Source organism: Arachis stenosperma, chromosome 7, assembly GCF_014773155.1.
Source record: "Arachis stenosperma cultivar V10309 chromosome 7, arast.V10309.gnm1.PFL2, whole genome shotgun sequence".
In the NCBI taxonomy this organism is placed as follows: Eukaryota; Viridiplantae; Streptophyta; class Magnoliopsida; order Fabales; family Fabaceae; genus Arachis; species Arachis stenosperma.
Genome location: NC_080383.1, coordinates 72,426,273 through 72,452,206, shown reverse-complemented (window position 1 = coordinate 72,452,206; position 25,934 = coordinate 72,426,273). Strand labels below are relative to the sequence as shown.

The 25,934-nt window shown below is 40.5% G+C and overlaps 1 non-coding gene across 1 annotated transcript; it reads left to right on the top strand.

The window, feature by feature from the left end:
* Positions 1-6,580: 6,580 nt before the first annotated feature.
* Positions 6,581-6,688, top strand: LOC130942491 (small nucleolar RNA R71). Its single transcript, XR_009071059.1, has one exon. It is a non-coding gene; the product is annotated as a small nucleolar RNA R71 (small nucleolar RNA).
* Positions 6,689-25,934: the final 19,246 nt, after the last annotated feature.

Sequence of the window (25,934 nt, the reverse complement as noted above, 5' to 3'; positions counted from 1 at the left end):
AGTTGGGATGAAGTTGAAAAGGGGCAAGGTTGCAGTTCCAAAGGAGGTCAGACTCGAACTCAGTAAAAGGAAGGGTAACACCCAACTTGGTAAAAAAACAATCATATGCATAAAAGAAGGGACGCTCCGCCTTACTTAAGGGAGGAAAACTGACCCTCTCCTCAGGGTCGAGCGACACCAGCTCGTAGTCCTTCTCATTCTCTCTATTCTCACAGATCCTATGATACCTCCTAAATTTTTCACAGTATTCTCGATCCGCTACTGTGACACATGGTGCGCGAAATTGTGAACTATACTTTTTCACAACTCTCATAATCCCTGGTAATGGCTCCAAAAACGTGGTAGCCCAATACCATGGCATTACACAACTTCGCACAACTAACCAGCAAGTGCACTGGGTCGTCCAAGTAATAAACCTTACGTGAGTAAGGGTCGATCCCACGGAGATTGTTAGTATTGAAGCAAGCTATGGTCATCTTGTAAATCTTAGTCAGGCAAACTCAGATATATATGGTGATGAACGAAAATAACATAAAAGATAAAGATAGTGATACTTATGTAATTCATTGGTAGGAACTTCAGATAAGCGCATGAAGATGCCTTCCCTTCCGTCTCTCTGCTTTCCTACTGTCTTCATCCAACCCTTCTTACTCCTTTCCATGGCAAGCTCGTATAGGGTCTCACTGTTGTCAGCAGCTACCTCCCATCCTCGCAGTGAAAGCTAATGCACACACTCTGTCACAGTGCTGCCAATCACCGGTGTGGTTCCCTCCCCTACCGGAATAGAATAACTCTTTTATGTCTGTCACTAACGCCCAGTAGGTTACAGGTTTGAAGCACGTCACAGTCATTCAATCATTGAATCCTACTCAGAATACCACAGACAAGGTTAGACCTTCCGGATTCTCTTGAATGCTGCCATCAGTTCTTGCCTATACCACGAAGACTCTGATCTCACGGAATGGTTGGCTCGTTTGTCAGGCGAGCACTCGGTTGTCAGGCGATCAACCATGCATCGTGCAATCAGGAATCCAAGAGATATTCACTAAGCCTCAGATGCTTGTAGAACAAGAATGGTTGTCAGTCACCTTGTTCATGGGTGAGAATGGTGATGGGCGTCAATCATCACCTTCATCATGTTGAAGAACAAGTGATATCTTGGATAAAGAACAAGCGGAATTTGAATGAAAGAACAATAGTAATTGCATTAATACTCGAGGTACAGCAGAGCTCCACACCTTAATCTATGGTGTGTAGAAACTCCACTGTTGAAAATACATAAGCATAAGGTCTAGGCATGGCCGAATGGCCAGCCACCCAATGATCTAAGAACGAAAATGTCCAAAGATGATCTAGAGATCTAAAAGTGATCAAAAGATTCCTATACAATAGTAAAAGGTCCTACTTATAAGAAACTAGTAGCCTAGGGTGTACAGAAATGAGTAAATGACATAAAAATCCTCTTCCGGGCCTACTTGGTGTGTGCTTGGGCTGAGCAATGAAGAAATTTCGTGTAGAGACTCTTCTTGGAGTTAAACGCCAGCTTTGGTGCCAGTTTGGGCGTTTAACTCCCATTTGGGTGCCAGTTCCAGCGTTTAACGCTGGGATTCCTTGAGGTGACTTTGAACGCCGGTTTGGGCCATCAAATCTTGGGCAAAGTATGGACTATTATATATTGCTGGAAAGCTCAGGATGTCTACTTTCCAACGCCGTTGAGAGCGCGCCAATTGGGCTTCTGTAGCTCCAGAAAATCCGCTTCGAATGCAGGGAGGTCAGAATCCAACAGCATCTGCAGTCCTTTTTGGTCTCAGAATCAGATTTCTGCTCAGGTCCCTCAATTTCAGCCAGAAAATACCTGAAATCACAGAAAAACACACAAACTCATAGTAAAGTCCAGAAAAGTGAATTTTAATTAAAAACTAATAAAAATATACTAAAAACTAACTATATCATATCAAAAACATACTAAAAACAATGCCAAAAAGTATACAAATTATCCGCTCATCACAACACCAAACTTAAATTGTTGCTTGTCCTGAAGCAACTGAAAATCAAATAAGATAAAAAGAAGAGAATATGCAATGAATTCCAAAAACATCTGTGAAGATCAGTATTAATCAGATGAGCGGGGCTTTTAACTTTTTGCCTCCGAACAGTTTTGGCATCTCACTCTATCCTTTGAAATCCAGAATGGTTGGCTTCTTTAGGAACTTAGAATCCAGATAGTGTTAATGATTCTCTTAGTAAAGTATGATGATTCTTGAACATAGCTATTTATTGAGTCTTGGCTGTGGCCCAAAGCACTCTGTCTTCCAGTATTACCACCGGATACATACATGCCACAGACACATAATTGGGTGAACCTTTTCAGATTGTGACTCAGCTTTGCTAAAGTCCCCAATTAGAGGTGTCCAGGGTTCTTAAGCACACTCTCATTGCCTTGGATCACAACTCTTATTCCTTTCTCTTTTTTTTCGTTTTTTTTTTCGGTTTTTTTTTTTGAAATGCTTTTTCTTGCTTCAAGAATCATTTTATTGATTTTTCAGATCCTCAGTAACATGTCTCCTTTTTCATCATTCTTTCAAGAGCCAACATTCATGAACCACAAATTCAAAAGATATATGCACTGTTTAAGCATACATTCAGAGAACAAAAATATTGCCACCACATCAAAATAATTAAACTATTATAAAATTCAAAATTCATGCAATTCTTTCTTTTATCAATTAGGCACGTTTTTATTGAAGAAAGGTGATGGATTCATAGGACATTCATAACTTTAAGGCATAGACACTAAGACACTAATGATCATAAGACACAAACATGGATAAACATAAGCATTAAAATTCGAAAAAAACAGAAGAACAATAACAAGGAAATCAAAGAACGGGTCCACCTTAGTGATGGCGGCTCTTTCTTGCTCTTGAAGATCCTATGGAGTGCTTGAGCTCCTCAATGTCTCTTCCTTGTCTTTGTTGCTCCTCCCTCATGATTCTTTGATCTTCTCTAATTTCATGAAGGATGATGGAGTGTTCTTGATGCTCCACCCTCAGTTGTCCCATGTTGGAACTTAGTTCTCCTAGGGAGGTGTTTAGTTGCTCCCAATAGTTTTGTGGAGGAAAATTCATCCCTTGAGGAATCTCAGGGATCTCATGATGAGTGAGATCTCTTGTGTACTCCATCCTTTTCTTGGTGATGGGCTTGTCCTCATCAATGGGAATGTCTCCCTCTATGTCAACTCCAACTGAATAACAGAGGTGACAAATGAGATGAGGAAAGGCTAACCTTGCCAAGGTGGAGGTCTTGTCCGCCACCTTATAGAGTTCTTGGGCTATAACCTCATGAACCTCTATTTCTTCTCCAATCATGATACTATGGATCATGATGGCCCGGTCTATGGTAACTTCGGACCGGTTGCTAGTGGGGATGATTGAGCGTTGTATGAACTCTAACCATCCTCTAGCCACGGGCTTGAGGTCATGCCTTCTCAATTGGACCGGCTTTCCTCTTGAATCTTGCTTCCATTGTGCGCCCTCTTCACATATGACTGTGAGGACTTGGTCCAACCTTTGATCAAAGTTGACCCTTCTAGTGTAAGGATGCGCATCTCCTTGCATCATAGGCAAGTTGAACGCCACCCTCACACTCTCCGGACTAAAATCCAAGTATTTCCCCCGAACCATAGTGAGATAATTCTTTGGATTCGGGTTCACACTTTGGTCATGGTTCTTTGTGATCCATGCATTGGCATAGAACTCTTGAACCATCAAGATTCCGACTTGTTGAATGGGGTTGGTAAGAACTTCCCAACCTCTTCTTCGGATCTCATGGCGGATCTCCGGATATTCACCCTTTTTGAGTGAAAAGGGGACCTCGGAGATCACCTTCTTCAAGGCCACAACTTCATAGAAGTGGTCTTGATGCACCCTTGAGAGGAATCTATCCATCTCCCATGACTTGGAGGTGGAAGCTTTTGCCTTCCCTTTCCTCTTTTTAGAGGTTTCTCCGGCCTTGGATGCCATAAATGGTTATGAAAAAACAAAAAGCAACGCTTTTACCACACCAAACTTAAAATGTTTGCTCGTCCTCGAGCAAAAGAAGAAAGAAGAGAGTAGAAGAAGAAGAAATGAGGAAGAAGGGAGATGGTAGTGTGTTCGGCCAAGAAGGGTAAGAAAGGGGGTTTAGGTTGTGTGAAAATGAAGAGTTGAAGAAGGGTATTTATAGGAGAGAGGGGGTAAAGGTTCGGCCATTATGGGTGGGTTTGGGAGGGAAAGTGGTTTGAATTTGAAGGGTGAGGTTGGTGGTGTTTTATGAAGGATGGATGTGAGTGGTGAAGAGAAAGATGGGATTTGATAGGTGAGGGGTTTTTGGGGAAGAGGTGTTGAGGTGATTGGTGAATGGGGGAAGAAGAGAGAGAATGGTGGTAGGGTCCTGTGGGGTTCACAGATCCTGTGGTGTCAAGGAAAAGTCATCCCTGCACCAATTGGCACTCAAAATCACGTTTTGAGGCATTTCTGGCGTTAAACGCTGGGCTGGTGCCCATTCCTGGCGTTTAACGCCAGGTTCTTGCCCTTTACTGGCGTTTAACGCCAGTCTGGTGCCCCTTTCTGGCGTTAAACGCCCAGAATGGTGCCAGACTGGGCGTTAAACGCCCAACAGCTAGCATTACTGGCGTTTGAACGCCAGTTTCTTCTCCTCCAGGGTGTGCTGTTTTTCTTCCTGTTTTTCATTCTGTTTTTGCTTTTTTCATTATTTTTGTGACTTCTTATGATCATCAACCTACAAAAAAGATAAAATAACAAAAGAAAATAATTAATTATAAAACATTGGGTTGCCTCCCAACAAGCGCTTCTTTAATGTCATTAGCTTGACAGAGGGCTCTCATGGAGCCTCAGAAATGCTCAGAACCGTGTTGAAACCTCCCAACACCAAACTTAGAGTTTGAATGTGGGGTTTCAACACCAAACTTAGAGTTTAGTTGTAGCCTCCCAACACCAAACTTAGAGTTTGACTGTGGGGGCTCTGTTTGGCTCTGTTTTGAGAGGAGCTCTTCATGCTTCCTCTCCATGATGACAGAGGGATATCCTTGGGCCTTAAACACCAAGGATTTTTCATTCACTTGAATGATTAACTCTCCTCTGTCAACATCAATCACAGCCTTTGCTGTGGCTAGGAAGGGTCTGCCAAGGATGATGGATTCATCCATGCACTTCCCAGTCTCTAGGACTATGAAATCAGTAGGAATGTACTGGTCTTCAACTTTAACCAGAACATCCTCTACAAGTCCATGGGCTTGTTTTCTTGAGTTGTCTGCCATTTCTAATGAGATTCTTGCAGCTTGCACCTCTAAGATCCCTAATTTCTCCATTACAGAGAGGGGCAGGAGGTTCACACTTGACCCTAAGTCACACAAGGCCTTCTTGAAGGTCATGGTGCCTATGGTACAAGGTATAGAAAACTTCCCAGGATCCTGCCTCTTTTGAGGCAGTTTCTGCCTAGACAAGTCATCCAGTTCTTTGGTGAGCAAGGGAGGTTCATCCTCCCAAGTCTCATTTCCAAATAACTTGTCATTTAGTTTCATGATTGCTCCAAGGTATTTAGCAACTTGCTCTTCAGTAACATACTCATCCTCTTCAGAGGAAGAATACTCATCAGAGCTCATGAATGGCAGAAGTAAGTCCAAGGGAATCTCTATGGTCTCATTTTGAGCCTCAGATTCCCAAGGTTCCTCATTGAGGAACTCAGAGGGGAGTGGTGCACGCCCACTGAGGTCTTTCTCAGTGGCGTCTTCTTCCTCTCTTTCCTCTCCATATTCGGCCATGTTGATGGCCTTGCACTCTCCTTTTGGATTTTCTTCTGTATTACTTGGGAGAGTACTAGGAGGGAGTTCAGTAACTTTCTTGCTCAGCTGACCCACTTGTCCTTCCAGATTTCTGATGGAGGACCTTGTTTCATTCATGAAACTTTGAGTGGTCTTTATTAGATCAGAGACCATTGTTGCTAAGTCAGAAGTATTCTGCTTAGAACTCTCTGTCTGTTGCTGAGAAGATGATGGAAAAGGCTTACCATTGCTAAACCTGTTTCTTCCACCATTATTGTTATTGAAACCTTGTTGAGGTCTCTCTTGATTCTTCCATGAGAGATTTGGGTGATTTCTCCATGAAGAATTGTAGGTATTTCCATAGGGTTCTCCTAGGTAATTCACCTCTTCCATGGAAGGGTTCTCAGGATCATAAGCTTCTTCCTCAGATGAAGCATCCTTTGTACTGTTTGGTGCATTTTGCATTCCAGACAGACTTTGAGAAATCAAATTGACTTGTTGAGTCAATATCTTGTTCTGAGCCAATATGGCGTTCAGAGTGTCAATCTCAAGAACTCCTTTCTTCTGACTAGTCCCATTGTTCACAGGATTCCTTTCAGAAGTGTACATGAATTGGTTATTTGCAACCATTTCAATCAATTCTTGAGCTTCTGCAGGCGTCTTCTTCAGATGAAGAGATCCTCCAGCAGAGCTATCCAAGGACATCTTAGATAGTTCAGAGAGACCATCATAGAAAATACCTATGATGCTCCATTCAGAAAGCATGTCTGAAGGACATCTTCTGATTAATTGTTTGTATCTTTCCCAAGCTTCATAGAGGGATTCTCCATCCTTCTGTCTGAAGGTTTGGACTTCCACTCTAAGCTTACTCCATCTTTGTGGTGGAAAGAACTTTGCCAAGAAGGCATTGACTAGCTTTTCCCAAGAGTTCAGGCTTTCTTTAGGTTGAGAGTCCAACCATATTCTAGCTCTGTCTCTTACAGCAAAGGGGAATAGCATCAGTCTATAGACCTCATGGTTAACCCCATTAGTCTTGACTGTGTCACAGATTTGCAAGAATTCAGCTAAAAACTGATGAGGATCTTCCATTGGAAGTCCATGGAACTTGCAATTCTGTTGCATTAGAGAAACTAATTGAGGCTTAAGCTCAAAGTTGTTTGCTCCAATGGCAGGGATAGAGATGCTTCTCCCATAGAAGTCGGGAGTAGGTGCAGTAAAGTCACCCAGCACCTTCCTTGCATTGTTGGCATTGTTGTTGTTTTCGGCTGCCATGGGTTCTTCTTCTTTGAAGAATTCGGTCAAGTCCTCTAAAGAGAGTTGTGCTTTGGCTTCTCTTAGCTTTCGCTTCAAGGTTCTCTCAGGTTCAGGGTCAGCTTCAACAAGAATGCCTTTGTCTCTGCTCCTGCTCATATGAAAGAGAAGAGAAAAAGAAAATGTGGAATCCTCTATGTCACAGTATAGAGATTCCTTGAAATGTCAGAGGAAAAGAGAAATAGAAAGAAGAAGGAGAAGAAGAATTCGAACTTTAATTAGATAAGGTTCGAATTGTGCATTTAGAAGGAGTAGTACTCCATAAATAGAAGGATGTGAGAAGGAGGGAAGAGGATTTTCGAAAATTCAATTAGAAGATTTTGAAAACATTTTGAAAATTTGATTGATAATTTTCGAAAATTAAAAGTGAAAAAGAAATCAAGTGATTTTTGAAAAAGATTTTGAAATTAGAAACTAAAAAGATTTGATTGAAAACTAATTTGAAAAAGATATGATAAAAAAAAATGATTGAAAGGTTATTGTCTTAAAAAGATGTGATTGAGAAGATATGATTTGAAAACCATTTTAAAAGATATGTTTTGAAAATTATTTTAAAAGATTTGATTTGGAAAATTAGTGACTTGCCTAACAAGAAAAGATATGATTCAAACATAAAACCTTCCTTAACAGAAAAGGCAAAAAATGTTCAATCAAATCATTAATTGTTAGTAAGTATCTTTGAAAGGAAAGAAATTAATTTTGAAAACATTTGAGTGAAAAGATTTGATTTGAAAAAGATTTGATTTTGAAAAACTTAAAAAAAATTGATTTGAAAACAAAATCTTCCCCCTAGCACCATCCTGGCGTTAAACGCCCAGAATGGTATACATTCTGGCGTTTAACGCCCAAAATGCTACCTCTTTGGGCGTTAAACGCCCAACCAGGTGCCCTGGCTGGCGTTTAAACGCCAGTCTGCCTTCTTCACTGGGCATTTTTGAATGCTCAGCTTTTTCTGTATAATTCCTCTGCAGTGTGTTCTGAATCTTCAATTCTTTGTATCATTGACTTGAAAAGACACAAATTAAAAATATTTTTGGATTTTTTTTTATAATCAAAATGCAACAAGAATCAATTAACAATGCATGCAAGACACCAAACTTAGCAGTTTGTATACTACTGACACTAACAATATGAGAATGCATATGAGACACACAAAATACTTCAAGTCAATAGAATTCAAAGATCAAAACAAAGAACTATATGCATGAATTCGAAAAATATAACAAAACATGCATTTGACACCAAACTTAAGATGAGACACTAGACTTAAACAAGAAACATCAAATATTTTTGTGTTTTTATGATTTTGTAATTTTTTTTTTGTATTTTTCGAAAATTAAGTGGAAAAAGGTATCAAAATTCTTAATGAGAATTCCAGGAATCAGTGCAATGCTAGTCTAAGACTCCGGTCCAGGAATTAGACATGGCTTCACAGCCAGCCAAGCTTTCAAAAAAAAGCTTCGGTCCAAAACACTAGACATGACCAAAGGTCAGCCAAATCTTAGCAGATCACTGCTCCAAGAGCAAAATTGATGAGAATCAACACGCTCTTGTGGTGATAAGTTGAAACCTCGGTCCAATCAGATTAGACATGGCTTCTCAGCCAGCCAGATTTCAACAAATCATCATGAAACTCTAGAATTCACCTTCAAGAATTTCGAAAAAAATACCTAATCTAAGCAACAAGATGAACCGTCAGTTGTCCAAACTAGAACAATCCCCGGCAATAACACCAAAAATTTGATGTTGTTGCCGGATCTTGGCACTGATGTTACCAAAGGCTTGCTCAAAACTAGAACAATCCCCGGCAACGGCGCCAAAAACTTGGTGCGCGAAATTGTGAACTATACTTTTTCACAACTCTCATAATCCCTGGTAATGGCTCCAAAAACGTGGTAGCCCAATACCATGGCATTACATAACTTCGCACAACTAACCAGCAAGTGCACTGGGTCGTCCAAGTAATAAACCTTACGTGAGTAAGGGTCGATCCCACGGAGATTGTTAGTATTGAAGCAAGCTATGGTCATCTTGTAAATCTTAGTCAGGCAAACTCAGATATATATGGTGATGAACGAAAATAACATAAAAGATAAAGATAGTGATACTTATGTAATTCATTGGTAGGAACTTCAGATAAGTGCATGAAGATCCCTTCCCTTCCGTCTCTCTGCTTTCCTACTGTCTTCATCCAACCCTTCTTACTCCTTTCCATGGCAAGCTCGTATAGGGTCTCACTGTTGTCAGCAGCTACCTCCCATCCTCGCAGTGAAAGCTAATGCACACACTCTGTCACAGTGCTGCCAATCACCGGTGTGGTTCCCTCCCCTACCGGAATAGAATAACTCTTTTGCGTCTGTCACTAACGCCCAGTAGGTTACAGGTTTGAAGCACGTCACAGTCATTCAATCATTGAATCCTACTCAGAATACCACAGACAAGGTTAGACCTTCCGGATTCTCTTGAATGCTGCCATCAGTTCTTGCCTATACCACGAAGACTCTGATCTCACGGAATGGTTGGCTCGTTTGTCAGGCGAGCACTCGGTTGTCAGGCGATCAACCATGCATCGTGCAATCAGGAATCCAAGAGATATTCACTAAGCCTCAGATGCTTGTAGAACAAGAATGGTTGTCAGTCACCTTGTTCATGGGTGAGAATGGTGATGGGCGTCAATCATCACCTTCATCATGTTGAAGAACAAGTGATATCTTGGATAAAGAACAAGCGGAATTTGAATGAAAGAACAATAGTAATTGCATTAATACTCGAGGTACAGCAGAGCTCCACACCTTAATCTATGGTGTGTAGAAACTCCACCGTTGAAAATACATAAGCATAAGGTCTAGGCATGGCCGAATGGCCAGCCTCCCAATGATCTAAGAACGAAAATGTCCAAAGATGATCTAGAGATCTAAAAGTGATCAAAAGATTCCTATACAATAGTAAAAGGTCCTACTTATAAGAAACTAGTAGCCTAGGGTGTACAGAAATGAGTAAATGACATAAAAATCCTCTTCCGGGCCTACTTGGTGTGTGCTTGGGCTGAGCAATGAAGCAATTTCGTGTAGAGACTCTTCTTGGAGTTAAACGCCAGCTTTGGTGCCAGTTTGGGCGTTTAACTCCCATTTGGGTGCCAGTTCCAGCGTTTAACGCTGGGATTCCTTGAGGTGACTTTGAACGCCGGTTTGGGCCATCAAATCTTGGGCAAAGTATGGACTATTATATATTGCTGGAAAGCCCAGGATGTCTACTTTCCAACGCCGTTGAGAGCGCGCCAATTGGGCTTCTGTAGCTCCAGAAAATCCGCTTCGAATGTAGGGAGGTCAGAATCCAACAGCATCTGCAGTCCTTTTTGGTCTCAGAATCAGATTTCTGCTCAGGTCCCTCAATTTCAGCCAGAAAATACCTGAAATCACAGAAAAACACACAAACTCATAGTAAAGTCCAGAAAAGTGAATTTTAATTAAAAACTAATAAAAATATACTAAAAACTAACTATATCATATCAAAAACATACTAAAAACAATGCCAAAAAGTATACAAATTATCCGCTCATCAACACACCCTAACACTAAGGAATCTAACCAATCAGTCATACCAGGAGGAACCTTTGTGGACATCTCAATAATATTTTTACGAGTAGACATAGAAACTACACTTACAAGTAGGAAAATGAAAAGACGTCACCACCAGACAATTCGGCCAGAAACAGGAAACCCAGAAACAACTAGCAACCAACAATAAGATAAACAAAGGGTGCGCCAAGGATTCACAAAACCTAGAGACACCCTTTGGAGGTAATACAAACACAGAAAGAAAAGAGAATCAAAAGAAAACTAAAAGCCCAAGCGCCTGCATTTTTCAAACAAACAACAAGATAAAAGATCAAAACTTTTCAAGAAATGAAAGCATGCAGCATCACCAGAAGCTAGCACAAAGAAGAATCACGACTATCAACAAACAAGAAAAATGTGAAATGCATAAAACAGGAACCAACCTAGAATAAGGGAGAAAATATAAGCAATGACGAGCGTGCGGCAAATCACGGATGGTCCACACTAGCAAGCGCCTCAAAACTTTCAGAAGAAGAAGAAAGCGTGGGGCAAATCGAAGGAACAAGACGAAATAAAGAGGCTTTCTCTAGAAAAGAAAAGTTAAGCAGATAGAAGCAAGAAGCTGAAGAAGCAAAAACCCTTTGATTTCAAAGAAAATGTAAAAAAGGAAACAAAACGACAAAAGGAATAAAAGACCAATAAATAGACTTTAAAAGTGCTTGCAATTACCCAAGGAAATAACGCCTTTGAAATCGATGCAGCATTTAAAGAGCAAAGGAAAAAGCGCTCTGCATTTTGAAACAGCATTAAAGAGGCAAAAAGCTCACCCGAAAGGAACAACAAACTCAAGCACGGTGATAAACCCCATTTTGAGGGTTTATCTTGTGTTGATTTCAGGGGTTTTATCAATGATTCCACACACTTTCTATATGAAAATACAAGATTTTGTGCTCCTTTCCTAGTTTTGCCCCATGGATGAAAACATGCTTATTTTGCACTAAAATAGATACATTTCTAGTCTTCTCTTGATGCCATTCGATGCCGTGACCTGTGTGTTAAGTGGTTTCAGAATATAGGGCAGGGATGGACCGGAAGAGAGAAGGAGGACGGGTGCAAAGGAAGGAAGCATGAGAATTGAGCCTTGAAAATCTCAGTATGGGCGCGTACGCGCACTTGACGCGTCCGCGTGGATGGAGCAACTAGAAGTCGAAGCCAAGAGCCAAGCCATGAGCCGGCTTACGTAGCGGCTAAGCCATGATCTTCATGGGCGCGCACGCGTACATCACGCCTCCGCGCACATTACAAGATGGTGGCGCGCGCGCGTACCTTGCGCGTGCGCGCCGATGTTCGAATGTGATTTTTTAAGAAGCCACGTGACTTAGGCGTGGAAGTAGTTGAGAATCCCATTTTGGGAAATGCCTTGGCGGGAAAATCTTAAGAAGACCAAAGGAGAAAGGGTTAAGGACACTTAGTTCATTTTTCTAGAATTTAGATATTTTTGAGGGATAGTTAGTTACACTCTTGGAGAAGGAGAGAGATATTCCAAGCTTTCATTAGGGTTCATCTTCATCCAATTTCTGAATTTTCCATCACTCTTTGGTGAGATCCATTGCAATTCTCACTTCACTTTGTTCATGTCATAGATCCTCTTCTCCAATTTCAAGTAATATTTGTAATTGCTTAATTTTCATAGATCTAGAATTCAACCTTGTAGTTTTGGATTTTATCAATATCTTGAGAATTTGATTTCCATTGTTGTTCTTTGATAATTGTTGTTAGTTCCTTGTGTTGCAATACTTTCAATTCTACTTTTCTTCTCATTTTACTATGACTTTCTTTCTTGCTCATCAAATGTTTGATAAAATGTCAACACTAGTTATGGAGTAGAAATTTCTTACTTGGCATAGGGTTGGGCCATTAGAAGAAGTTGAATAGTTGTGTCAATTGTTGATTTGGAATTAGGGATTGCTAATTGACTTGGAGTGCACTAAAGCTAGATTCCCATGAGGTGAAGCTAGGACTTGTGACTCAAGTTGATTATTTTCATTTGACTTTCCTTTATACCTAGGGGATAACTAAATGAGGCATGGCCTAATTATTGTCATCATTGAATGAACTATAAGGATAGAAATTCTAATGCCAACCCTAAGCCAAGCCTTTTAATGATTGATTGTTTGTTTCCTATTACCTTGCTAAAACCTTCAAAGAATCCTAACAAGGCTTTCTAATCAATAAGATGCACACTTTGGCAATTCCAAGGGAGGACGACTCGGGATATTAGTACTCTCGGATATAGATTGTAGGATTGTTTGGTACGGAATTTGAGTGTCGATTAGACTATACTACGATCATATTCATCATTGAATTCTAAATCGGCATGCTAAATTTCGTTTATCACACGGTCAGCAAAAAATATGCTTTAGCTCGACCTCCCCTAGAAAAGGTCGAAACTCAGGGAACAAGCACAACCTCGGGAAATGGTCAGAGCTTAAGCAGGGGCACTGTTTATACACTGGTCCGAGCTATAGGGTCAGGTCGGCTGGAGACAAAGGAACCGACCTCACGAAAGGCTGGCCCACTACCGACCTGTCACAAAGAGCTCGGACAACCGCCACAGAGGCCCAAGGAGGCACAAAGTAAAGGAACCACCGCCTACTAGTGTAACACCCTAATTAGCCTAAGCTTTACCTTGCGTCGTAAAGCAAAGGCTAATCAGAGATTATGACAGTTCTAAGCTCATACATATAATATTTATAGAAGGAATATTATAATCTAGAAGCTCGATGAGGAATATAGCTCAAAAACCGGATTTCAAAAGCGCAAGACGTGCTAACAAAGACACTAGCTTAAGGCACAAGAAAAAGATATAAGATAATAAAAGATAAGTATATAATATCATGATAAACTAGCCACGGCTCGCGGAGTTTAAGCCGACTAGCTATATACAGACCAAAACGGTAATAACAACTTATACAAATTTTGTTCTCTCAAATACAAGCTTCTAGGCAAAACGAAATACAAAGGTGAGAGACATATACAAAATAAACCAAAAAGACTCAAAAGGTATCCGAATCCTCCGCTTCTGTCACCAACCGAACAACTCACCAAGGTGGGTTGCGACCTGCATCTGAAAGACACATCAGAAATATGGTATGAGAACCGGAGGTTTTCAGTATGGTAACAGTGCCCAGTGATGTAGGATATAAGACCCCGGGAGGCCAAAGCTAATCCTAGACTTCATTTCCATCACACAATTCATCTTAAGGTATACTAAAACATTAAACATAACTTATAACCATAACATAATAACATGGTAATCTAACTTAGGGGATTACTAACTAATCTAGTAACCGCTGTCCCACAGCCTTCGCCACCTTACCCTCCGTGCGATCCCATCGCCACCGCCTACCTAACATCTTCAGCACCAGACAAACACAGATAATACAAGCAAAGAAAACATAAGTAATATTCAAATATGCAACATGTAATTCAAGAAGCAAGTAAGCATATTATACAATTAAGCAAACCCAAGTAATCATAGCAAACAAGCACATAAGAGATGCATATGATGAATGTCTATCCTATTGGCTTGTGATATCACTTGTCGGTCTATAAATGCCAACCCGACACATCCTCTCGGATGTTGCCTTTTCTTCCATGCTAGGGATATAGTGCCCTGCACACTCATGCAGCAGCTCTTCTGCTATGCCAGAGATATAGTGCCATGCATACTCATGTAGTAGGGAGTCTACTACGCCAGGGATATAGGCCATGCACACTTCCTGCAGCAGAGAAGGAACCAACCACAACAAAATTATGAAGCAGAACAATCTGCTACGCCGGGGATATAGGCCCCGCACAATCTCAACATTCAAAAAGTCATGCGACAGAAACATCTGCCACGCCCGAGATATAGGCTCCGTACACTCTCAGCAACAATCCAGATCATCATTTATTTTCGAGTCCTCGACTCATCACAACCATTATCAATTCATGATTTCCATTCCAAACTCATATTTCCTCAGTTCTCATCTCATATACCAATCCTTCTTTACGCTCCACCCAACCCATTCTCAGCACACCAAAAACCTAAGCCTCTGTTTTCTAATTTTTCATAATAATCGTCAACTAAAACCCTTTAGATATATCTCATATCTTTCATACTCAAAATTAAGTTCAAAAGCCTTAAAATTGGTGTTTTAGAAGCTTACAACCGTTTTGGGAAGGTGAAGTAGTTGAAATCAAAGTTTAAATTTGTGAAACAGGGTGTGTGCGTACGCACAGGGGTATGCGTGCGCACGCCCAGGAAGATTTTAAAAGGATGCGTATGCACAGGGGTGTGTGTACGCACAGCTACTAAATCTTGTAAGGTCTGTTCGCTCGCACAAGGTGTGCGAGCGCCCCCAACAGACGACCTTTCCCAACTTCTGCGTGCGCACAGGGCTGTGCGTATGCACAGGTTGCAATTCATCCTTGGTATGTACGCTGCAAATAGGGAGCTTTGAACTGTGTGTGCGTACGCACAGGTCTATGCATCCGCACAGATCAATATTTTTGCAGGGTTGTGCGTGCGCACAAGGCTGTGCGTGCGCACATGCCAGAAATCACAAAATTCTACAACTTTGCAGAATTTCAGATTTTTAACACCAAATTTGAATGATCATAACTTCATCTACAAAAACCCAAATCTTAGAAACTTTATATCAAATTGAAGGGTTTTCAATAAGTTTTAATGCTAAATAAGTTTCAACAAATTTGGAAAATTGAGACAAAAGTTATGATCAGATAAAGTTCACCAAAAACCTACTTTTACCAAAAGCCTCAAAACCTCAACATTACCAACATTTCCAACCAAAACCAAACCAAAACCATTTCAAACTCCAATTTCTATCATGATCTACGCTTTATAGCATATTATACCATTCCTAACCATCAAAGCCTCAATTATATGATACCAAAATCAATCCTCCACCAACATTTTCCTTAATCCTAATTCAATCATTACCAAACATCAGAATCAATCCCATTTCGTTTCAATTTCAATCTCTCACACCATCTTTACCAATTTCAACATCGTGATTTATCAACTTATTCCGAATATCATCAACTTATCATAGTTCACATCATTTATCAATAATCTCAACACTCACCTTCAATATACTAATAACATCACTAACCATCATCAATCATCAACCATATCAACAACAATAAATCACATATCCAACCGCAAACATCATAATTTATCCTTAAATACCAACAACCATTATCAAATTCACATATTCCTCCTCTCAAAACTCCATATCATCATAATCTTCATACAAGATATCCTCACATATCAAAATCACATACAATCATTCATCCTCAACATATCAATATTATTTATTGGTGCACGAAATTGTGATCATCAACAATGGCTCCAATAACTTGGTGCTCTCACAGGTGAATCACACTTTGTCACAACTCCGCATAACTAACCAGCAAGTTGATGAGCGGATAATTTATATGCTTTTTGGTATTGTTTTTAGGTAGTTTTTAGTGTGATCTAGTTACTTTTAGGGATGTTTTCATTAGTTTTTATGCTAAATTCACATTTCTGGACTTTACTATGAGTTTGTGTGTTTTTCTGTGATTTCAAGTATTTTCTGGCTGAAATTGAGGGACCTGAGCAAAACTCTGATAAGGAGACTGACAAAGGACTACTGATGCTGTTGGAATCTGACCTCCCTGCACTCGAAATGGATTTTTCTGGAGCTACAGAACCCCAAATGGCACGCTCTCAACAGTGTTGGAAATTAGACATCCAGAGCTTTCCAGAAATATATAACAGTCTATAATTTATTCGAGATTTGACGACATAAACTGGCGCTCAACGCCAGTTCCATGCTGCATTTTGGAGTCAAACACCAGAAACACGTCACGAACCAGAGTTGAACGCCAAAAACACGTTACAACTTTGCATTCAACTCCAAGATAAGCCTCAGCTCGTGTAAAGATCAAGCTCAGCCCAAGCACACACCAAGTGGGCCCCGGAAGTGGATTTCTGCATCAATTACTTACTTTTGTACACCCTAGTAGCTAGTCTAGTATAAATAAGACTTTTTTACTATTGTATTAGACATTTTTGGTCTCAGTTTTATTTTATTATCCATCTTAGGAGACTATTGATCACGTTTGGGGGGCTGGCCATTCGGTCATGCCTGAACCTTCATCACTTATGTATTTTCAACGGTGGAGTTTCTACACACCATAGATTAAGGGTGTGGAGCTCTGCTGTACCTCGAGTTTTAATGCAATTACTACTATTTTCTATTCAATTCGATTTATTCCTGTTCCAAGATATTCGTTGCACTTCAACACGATGAATGTGATGATCCGTGACACTCATCATCATTCTCACCTATGAACGCGTGACTGACAACCACTTCCGTTCTACCTTAGACCGGGCACATATCTCTTGGATTCCTTAATCAGAATCTTCGTGGTATAAGCTAGAATTGATGGTGGCATTCATGGGAATCCAGAAAGTCTAAACCTTGTCTGTGGTATTCCGAGTAGGATTCCGGGATTGAATGACTGTGACGAGCTTCAAACTCGCGATTGTTGGGCGTGATGACAAACGTAAAAGAATCAAGGGATTCTATTCCAACATGATCGAGAACCGACAGATGATTAGCCGTGTTGTGACAGAGCATTTGGACCATTTTTACTGAGAGGATGGGATGTAGCCATTGACAACGGTGATGCCCTACATACAGCTTGCCATGGAAAGGAATAAGAAGGATTGAAGGAAGACAGTAGTAAAGCAGAGATCCAATAGGGACAAGCATCTCCATACACTTATCTGAAATTTCCACCATTGAATTACATGAGTAACTCTATCTTTATTTTTTGTTTTATTTATTATTCGAAAACTCCATAACATTTATTATCCGCCTAACTGAGATTTACAAGATGACCATAGCTTGCTTCATACCAACAATCTCCGTGGGATCGACCCTTACTCACGTAAGGTATTACTTGGACAACCCAGTGCACTTGCTGGTTAGTTGTGCAGAGTTGTGACTAAGTGTGATTCACGTTTGCGAGCGCTACCAAGTCTTTGGAGCCATTGTTGATGATCATAATTTTGTGCACCATAAGTGCACTGGGTCGTCCAAGTAATAAACCTTACGTGAGTAAGGGTCGATCCCACGGAGATTGTTGGTATGAAGTAAGCTATGGTCATCTTGTAAATCTCAGTTAGGCTGATTCAAATGGTTATGGAGTTTTCGAATAATAATAATAAATAAACAAAAATTAAAGATAGAAATACTTATGTAAATTATTGGTGAGAATTTAAGATAAGTATATGGAGATGCTTTATCCCTGTTGAATCTCTGCTTTCCTACTGCCTTCGTTCAATCCTTCTTACTCCTTTCCATGGCAAGCTGTATGTAGTAGATCACCGTTGTCAATGGCTACATCCCATCCTCTCAGTGAAAAAGGTCCAAATGCTCTGTCACAGCACGGCTAATCATCTGTCGGTTCTCGATCATGCCGGTATAGAATCCATTGATTCTTTTGCGTTTGTCATCATGCCCAACAATCGCGAGTTTGAAGCTCGTCACAGTCATTCAATCCCTGAATCCTACTCGGAATACCACAGACAAGGTTTAAACTTTCCGGATTCTCATGAATGCCGCCATCAATTCTAGCTTATACCACGAAGATTCTGATTAAGAAATCCAAGAGATATGCGTTCGGTCTAAGGTAGAACGAAAGTGGTTGTCAGTCACGCGTTCATAGGTGAGAATGATGATGAGTGTCACGGATCATCATATTCGTCATGTTGAAGTGCAACAAATATCTTAGAACAGGAATAAACTGAATTGAATAGAAAATAGTAGTAATTGCATTAAAACTCAAGGTACAGCAGAGCTCCACACCCTTAATCTATGGTGTGTAGAAACTCCACCGTTGAAAATACATAAGTGATGAAGGTTCAGGCATGGCCGAATGGCCAGCCCCCAAATTATGATATGAAATTTGGAATCAGGGAGAAGGACTTGGTCTAAGGACTAGGCATCCAAATATATGGTCAAAGACGTCTAATACAATAATAAAATGTCCTATTTATACTAGACTAGCTACTAGGGTTTACAGAAGTAAGTAATTGATGCAGAAATCCACTTTCGGGGCCCACTTGGTGTGTGCTTGGGCTGAGCTTGAGCTTTACACGTGCAGAGGCTTCTTTAGGAGTTGAACGCCAAGTTGTAACGTATTTTTGGCGTTCAACTCTGGTTCGTGACGTGTTTCTGGCGTTTGACTCAAGAATGCAGCATGGAACTAGCGTTGAGCGCCAGTTTGCGTCATCTAATCTCGAATAAAGTATGGACTATTAAATATTGATGGAAAGCTCTGGATGTCTACTTCCAACGCCGTTAAAAGTGCGCCATTTGAAGTTATGTAGCTCCAGAAAATCCATTTCGAGTGCAGGGAGGTCAGAATCCAACATCATAAGCAGTCCTTTGACAGCCTTTTATCAGAGTTTTGCTCAGGTCCCTCAATTTATGCCAGAAAATACCTGAAATCACAGAAAAACACACAAACTCATAGTAAAGTCCATAAATATGAATTTTACATAAAAACTAATAAAAATATCCCTAAAAGTAGCTAGATCCTACTAAAAACTATCTAAAAATAATGCCAAAAAGCGTATAAATTATCCGTTCATCACAACACCAAACTTAAATTGTTACTTGTCCCCAAGCAACTGAAAATCAATTAGGATAAAAAGAAGAGAATATACTATAAATCTCAGAATATCAATGAATATTAGTTCTAATTAGATGAGCGGGACTTGTAGCTTTTTGCTTCTGAACAGTTTTGGCATGTCACTTTATCCCTTGAAGTTTAGAATGATTGGCATCTATAGGAATTCAGAGTTTCAGATAGTGTTATTGATTCTCTTAGTTAAGTATGTTGATTCTTGAACACAGCTACTTTTATGAGTCTTAGCCGTGGCCCTAGGCACTTTGTTTTCTAGTATTACCATCGGATACATAAATGCCACAGACACATGACTGGGTGAACCTTTTCAGATTGTGACTCAGCTTTGCTAAAGTCCCCAGTTAGAGGTGTCCAGAGTTCTTAAGCACACTCTTTTTGCTTTGGATCACGACTTTAACCACTCAGTCTCAAGCTTTTCACTTGGACCTGCATGCCACAAGCACATGGTTAGGGACAGCTTGAATTAGCCGCTTAGGCCTGGATTTTATTTCCTTGGGCCCTCCTATCCATTGATGCTCAAAGCCTTGGATCCTTTTTACCCTTGCCTTTTGGTTTTAAGGGCTATTGGCTTTTTCTGCTTGCTTTTTCTTTTTCTTTCTATTTTTTTTGCTAAAATTTATTTTTTTTCGCAAGCTTTTGCTATTCACTGCTTTTTCTTGCTTCAAGAATCAAATTTATGATTTTTCAGATTATCAATAACATTTCTCTTTGTTCACCATTCTTTCAAGAGCCAACAATTTTAACATTCATAAACAACAAGATCAAAAATATGCACTGTGTAAGCATTCATTCTGAAAATAAAAAGTATTGTCACCACATCAATATAATTAAACTAATTTCAAGGATGAATTCGAAACTCATGTACTTCTTGTTCTTTTGAATTTGGAACATTCTTTCATTTAAGAGAGGTGAATGATTCATGGAATTATTCATAGCCTTAAGACATAGCTACTACATACTAATGATCATGAAGTAAAGACACAAAACATAAACAAACATATAGTATATAAAAAAAAACAATAGAGAAATAAGAACAAGGAATGAGTCCACCTTAGTGATGGTGGCACTTTTTTCTTGAAGAACCAATGATGTCCTTGAGCTCTTCTATGTCTCTTCATTGCATTTGTTGCTCCTCCCTCATTGCTCTTTGATCTTGTCTAATTTCATGGAGAATGATGGAGTGCTCTTGATATTCCACCCTTAATTGATCCATATTGTAACTCAAATCTTTTAGAAAAGTGTTGAGTTGTTCCCAATAATTGTTGGGAGGAAAGTGCATCCCTTGAGGCATCTCCGGGATTTCTAGGTGATGAGCTTCCTCATGTGTCTCTTGGGATCCATGAGTGGGCTCTCTTGTTTGCTCCATCCTGTTCTTAGTGATGGGCTTATACTCCTCAATGGGGATGTTTCCTTCTATGATAACTCCAGCTGAGTAACATAGATAGCAAATAAGATGAGGAAAAGCTAGCCTTGCCATGGTGGAGGACTTTTCGGCTATTTTGTAGAATTCAAGGGAGATGACTTCATGAACTTCTACTTCCTCTCCATTCATGATGCTATGAATCATGATGGCCCGATCCACAGTAACTTCAGATCGGTTGCTAGTGGGGATGATGGAGCATTGGATGAACTTCAACCATCTTCTAGCCACAGGCTTGAGGTCCAGTCTCCTTAATTGAACCAGCTTGCCTTTGGAGTCTCTTTTCCATTGAGCTCCTTTCACACATATGTCCATAAGGACTTGGTCCAACCTTTGATCAAAATTGACCCTTCTAGTGTAGGGGCGTGCATCTCCTTGCATCATGGGCAAGTTGAATGCCAACCTCACATTTTTCGGACTAAAATCTAAGTATTTCCCCCGAACCATTGTAAGATAATTCTTTGAATTCGGGTTCATACTTTGATCATGGTTCCTAGTGATCCATGCATTGGCATAGAACTCTTGAACCATTAGGATTCCAACTTGTTGAATGGGGTTGGTCAGAACTTCCCAACCTCTTCTTTGGATCTCATGTCGGATCTCCAGATACTCATTTTTCTTAAGTTTGAAAGGGACCTCGGGGATCACCTTCTTCTTGGCTATAACTTCATAAAAGTGGTCTTGATGGGCTTTAGAGATGAATCTCTCCATCTCCCATGACTCGGAGGTGGAAGCTTTTGTCTTCCCTTTCCCTTTTCTAGAGGTTTCTCCGGCCTTAGGTGCCATAGGTGGTTATGGAAAAACAAAAAAGCTCTACTTTTACCACACCAAACTTAAAATATTGCTCGCCCTCGAGCAGGAAAAGAAAGAATAGTTGAAAAAGAAGATGATATGGAAGAGAGGGAGAGAGGGTAGTGTTTCAGCCAAAGAGGAGAAGAGAAGGTTGTTTTGTGTGAAAATGAAGAAGAAAGGAGGGGTTTATATAGTGGAGGGATAGGGGTTAAGGTTCGGCTATATTGGGTGGGTTGGGTGGGAAAAGAGATTTTGAATTTTGAAGGTAGGTGGGGTTTATGGGGAAGAGTGGATGGATGTGAGTGGTGAAGAGGTGATGGAGAAGAGAGATTGAGGTGATTGGTGAAGGGTTTTTGGGGAAGAGTGTTATTGGATTATGTGAAGAGGAGAGAAGGTGAGTTGAGGTAGGTGGGGATCCTGTGGGGTCCACAGATCCTGAGGTGTCAAGGATTTACATCCCTGCACCAATGAGACGTGTAAAATGTCCTCTGCATGCAATCCTGGCATTCAACGCTAGATTGATGCTTATTTCTGGCGTTGAACGCCAGCTTCATGCTTGTTTTGGGCGTTCAACGCCCATTTGCAGCATATTTCTGGCGTTGAACGCCAGTTCCATGCTTGTTTCTGGCGTTCAGTACCAGCTCTCCTCAGGGTGTATTCCTAGCATTTAAACGCCAGGATACTGCTTGTTTCTGGCGTTCAACGCCAGATCCATGCTCTGTTCTAGCGTTGAACGCCAGCCAAATGCTTCTTACTGGTGTTTAAACGCCAGTAAGCCCTTCCTCCAAGGTGTGCTTTTTCTTCTGCTGTTTTTGATTCTATTTTTAATTTTAGTATTTATTTTGTGCAAGGTTCTAAAAACTGAACTGGTCACCAAACCGCTCTAGCTACTGGTTCACTGGTTCATAGGTTCAACCGGTTCGACCGTGGTTGAACCGAAAAAACCATTTTATAATAAAATAATAAATAAAATATAAATAAACACATGAAAATATAATTATAGTCTAATCTAAACTTTAAAATATCATTCAAATTAAAAGTACTACATAAACTAGAATGTTATAATCTCATTCAAATACAAATTCAAAAGTCAAAAAACAAAACAACCAATCAAACATAATATAGCAGCATCAAAATGATCCATGTTTGTCATCAATCATCAACCCTACCAAGTGGAATAAGGTTTTTTGTTGTATATCTTTCTTATTTTAGCTTAAGTATTTGATTAGGATTTGCTGAAACATATATTTTCTAGGTCCTGTCATTCACCCTAAAGATGAAATTCTACCCTTAAATGTATCATCAACTGATCATCATGTTAGCAACCGTGGTTTCTAAAGAATATACACCTGTGAATAACTAACAACCCATCTACAATAGAGCAGGATCATCATCACCGCCTTCTAAGATGTCCATGTTTAATCTTCATTTACATAATTAAACAAATGTTTATACACCAAAAAATGTAATGAGAGAATCTTTCAAAGGTACCTCTCCTGCAGCTTTTTTTGAAACTTCCCCTTCTGAAGTTAGAGCTCGGTCAGCACATAAATGGGAATGAGCCACATTTCCAACATAAGTGAAATCATACATGTTATTGCCATCACTAATAATGAACTGTTCAAGAGAGAATTAAAATTAAAGAATTAAAAGACTTTAAGAAATTTTCTGGTAATAAGTTACATGTGCATATTGCTCTGTCCAAATCCCTCTTTGTTTCTGGAAGCACAAAGGTTTTCTATTATTTGCAACAAGCCAATTTCTTTCAATTCATGGATAATTTGAATCATCAAGCTATGTCCCACTCAAGATTAATTGTCCAGATTAATTAGCTACTGAAGGAGAGTACAAAAATTTATTAGGGCACTCACTACAAATGCAGTGCAAAGCATAGCCTTCAGCAGAAACTCACATTAAGAGTCAGGAAGTATGACTGAGTATGCCATAGCATCAGCTACAAGGCTCTACAAAGCAGTAAAGTCAAGCTAATTGCTAACTCTTCTCATTCTGCTCAGCCCAAAGGGGATAGAATATAAGAGCAGAGAACAGATCGAATAAACATTAAGCCTGTCTATATCACGCAAAAAATACAAAAATGTATTCTATAGCCCATACTCAAATTGCTACATGAACACAAAGTACAATGATGATGCCAGAAACAAAGTTGCATATAGAAATTTCAAAGGGAGACAGAATTTCAAAGTTCACAATTTTGGTGTTCATCATCTTGAATCACAGCTCAGTTTCAATTCAAAGTAAAATACCTCCAATCAGTTTGAGTAATCAACTAATCACACTACACAGTTCAAAGAAAAATAAAACAATTTCAAAAGTTTAACTCTAGGTAGCAAGTTTAAAACCAAGACAATTTCTAAAAATTCGGGCAGCATTCCGGCAATAAATCGGACGTTCTCGGGTAGGAAAAAGCAGCAAAAATTACATATGAGGCGTGAAAGCATAAGTTCAGGCAGCAGCAAGTACAATTTCACAAGTAAAGTGCAGTAAGGCAGCATGGAGAAAGCAGCATAGCAGGAACAAAAATAACATAGGACATCACCACACAACAACCAAATAACTAGCAAGCAAAAAGTAAACAGGAACCAAGCACTTATCAGGCCTAGAATCCTGTAACCACAACCTAGCTACCTAACAGCATGCAAGCTAACTATCCTAGCAACCAAAATTAATCGACTAACTGACTAAGAACAACAAACATAATTAATTGAAAAGAAAGGAAACAGAGCACTGGAGACAGGGGAACCTGGAATAGGGCAGAAGAGATTGGCGTTGGAAAATGGAAAGGGAGGAAGACAGTGGCGCCGCCTAGTAGCGGTGGCGGCGACGAGCCTCGCGGTGGAGCAGAGGGTGGCGCAGGCAGGGAGCAGTGGTGCCGAGCGAGCGGGAAGCGGGGCGTAAGGTGGAGAGGAAGGGTCGCGACTGGGGGAAACAGACTGGAGTTGGTGGTGATGTGTGCAGGCCGCCGGCGACAATGGGGTCGCAGCGGTGGTTCGGTGGAGGCAGGGGTGTTGAGGGGGGAGTGAAGAGAGAGGAGGCGAAGGGAGAAAGGGAGGAGAAAAGAAGGTGGGTTGCGGTGGCAAGGTCGGCGCTAGACGAAGGTGGAAGCGGCGGTTGCAGAGTTCAGGAGGGTGGCAATGGAGGTTGGAGAGAGGGTGAGGGAACGTTGGGGAAGGAGGGGAGGAATAGGGACGCGGCTGTGCTAGGGTTCGCTCCCTGGGGTTAACAAAATGCAAAACGACAGCATTTTGCTGCACAGCTAAAAAATAGGCCGGGTTCCGGTTCGGTTTGACCGACCGGTAACCGGCCGGTTCGTCGGTTCAACGCCGATTTCTTAATTTTACAGTTTTTCTTATTGTCCGAACCGCTTTAGTATCCGGTTCACGGTTCGCCGGCCAGTTTGAACCGGTTTTCAGAACATTGATTTTGTGACTCTATATGATCATGAACCTAATAAAACATAAAAGAAAAATAAAATAAAAATAAAATTAGATAAATAAAAATTGGGTTGCCTCCCAATAAGCGCTCCTTTAATGTCACTAGCTTGACAGTGGGCTCTCATGGAGCCTCATAGGTGATCAGGTCAATGTTGTAGACTCTCAACACCAAACTTAGAGTTTGGATGTGGGGATTCAACACCAAACTTAGAGTTTGGCTGTGGCCTCCCAACACCAAACTTAGAGTTTGATTGTGGGGGCTCTGTTTGACTCTGTACTGAGAGAAGCTTTTCATGCTTCCTCTCCATGGTTGTAGAGGAACACCCTTGGGTTTTAAACACAAGGTAGTCCCTATTCAATTGAAGGACTAATTCTCCTCTGTTAACATCTATCACAGCTCCTGCTGTGGCTAGGAAAGGTCTTCTAAGGATGATGCATTCATCCTCCTCCTTCCTAGTGTCTAAGATTATGAAATCAGCAGGGATGTAAAGGCCTTCAACCTTCACTAACACGTCCTCTACTAATCCATAAGCTTGTCTTATTGACTTGTTTGCCATCTGTAGTGAGAATATGGCAGGCTGTACCTCAATGATCCCCAGCTTCTCCATTACAGAGAGTGGCATAAGATTTATGCCTGACCCCAGGTCACATAGAGCCTTTTCTAAGGTCATGGTGCCTATGGTCCAGGGTATTAAGAATTTGCCAGGATCTTGTCTCTTTTGAGGTAAGGTTTGCTGAACCCATGTATCTAGTTCACTAATGAGCAAGGAAGGTTTACCTTCCCAAGTCTCATTACCAAACAATTTGGCATT